Genomic DNA, 1657 nt, shown 5'->3' with positions numbered 1-1657 from the left:
GGCTATGCACTTAGAAATCGCTCCTGACTCGGGGGACCATATGGGACGCTGGGGGATCGAACCACTGTCTGTCCTAGGCTAGTGCACGCAAGGCAACTGCTCTGGCCCCTCAGTTTTAGTTTTTATATCTATGTCTTTGAGTTAAATTTTATATAAGGTGTATGTTTGTGTGCTAGCTACATTTTTGTGTGTAAATATCCAATTGTGGTATGAAGAGATAGTAGTATACCAGGTAAGGTGTTTGCCTTGCATGCAGCCAACGTGGGTGTTATCCCTTGCTCCACATCTGGTTCCCTGAGCATCACCAGAAATGATTCTTGAGCATAAAGTCAAGAATAAGCTCTGAGTACACTGGGTGTAGCCCCCTCTTAAATAAATAAATAAATAAATAAATAAATAAATAAATATCCAATTGCCTTGGCAAAACTTTTTTTTTTTTTTTTTTTTTTTTTTTGGTTTTTGGGTCACACCTGGCAGTGCTCAGGGGTTATTCCTGGCTCCAGGCTCAGAAATTGCTCCTGGCAGGCACAGGGGACCATATGGGGCGCCGGGATTCGAACCGATGACCTCCTGCATGAAAGGCAAACGCCTTACCTCCATGCTATCTCTCCGGCCCCACCTTGGCAAAACTTTTTGAAAAAAAATTCCTCATTGAATTGTCTTGATATTCATATCAAGATATCAATTGATGGGACCGAAATGATAGTACAGCAGGTAGGGCTTATGCCTTGTATACAGTCTACTCAGGTTTTATCCCCAGCATCCCATATGGTCCCCTGAGCCCACCAGGAGTGATTCTTGAGTTCAAAGCAAAGAGTAACCCCTGAGTGCCACCTGGTGTGGCCCCAAAACAAAACAACAACAAATATATCAATTGATGGGGCCAGAGTGATAGTAAAGTGGGTTGGCATTTTCCTTACAAGCATTCAATACAGGTTTGACTCCATATATCTATTATGATCCTCAGAAACCATAGGAGTGATACCTTAGTGCAGAGCCATGAATACGCCCAGAACACTGCGAGCTTTGGCCAATAACAACAACAAAAATACTATTGGCAATAGGCCAGGAAGCTGGCTTTAGCTTTGCCTATGGGATCCCTGGATTACATCCATAGCACCACTTGGTCCCCCAAACAAAACTTTTTTTTTTTTGGGCCACACCTATTTGATGCTCAGGGGTTACTCCTGGCTATGCGCTCAGAAATCGCTCCTGGCTTGGGGGGACCATATGGGACACGGGGGGACCATATGGGACACTGGGGGATCGAACCGCGGTCCGTCCTACGCTAGTGCTTGCAAGGCAGACACCTTACCTCTAGCGCCACCTTCCCGGCCCCTGATTCTTTCAATTATAAATGTAAGAACCCTTTTTCTGAACTCTAGCCTATTCAATTGATCTAAATGCCCTTATGCTTGCTTAACTACTTTAGTTTTGTATGAATTTTTGAAATTGAGAATCAATCTCACAACTTTGTGTATTTTGTTTTTTTCTTTTTTGGAGATTGTCTTTTTTGTTTGTTTGTTTGTTTGTTTGGGTCACACCCGGCGGTGTTTAGGGGTTACTCCTGGCTCTAGGTTCGGAAGTAGTTCCTGGCAGGCTCAGGGGACCATATGGGATGCCGGGATTCAAATCAACATTCTTCTGCATGCAAGGC

This window comes from Suncus etruscus, chromosome 6 (genome assembly GCF_024139225.1).
Source record: "Suncus etruscus isolate mSunEtr1 chromosome 6, mSunEtr1.pri.cur, whole genome shotgun sequence".
NCBI lineage: Eukaryota > Metazoa > Chordata > Mammalia > Eulipotyphla > Soricidae > Suncus > Suncus etruscus.
This window is presented reverse-complemented; position numbering follows the sequence as displayed.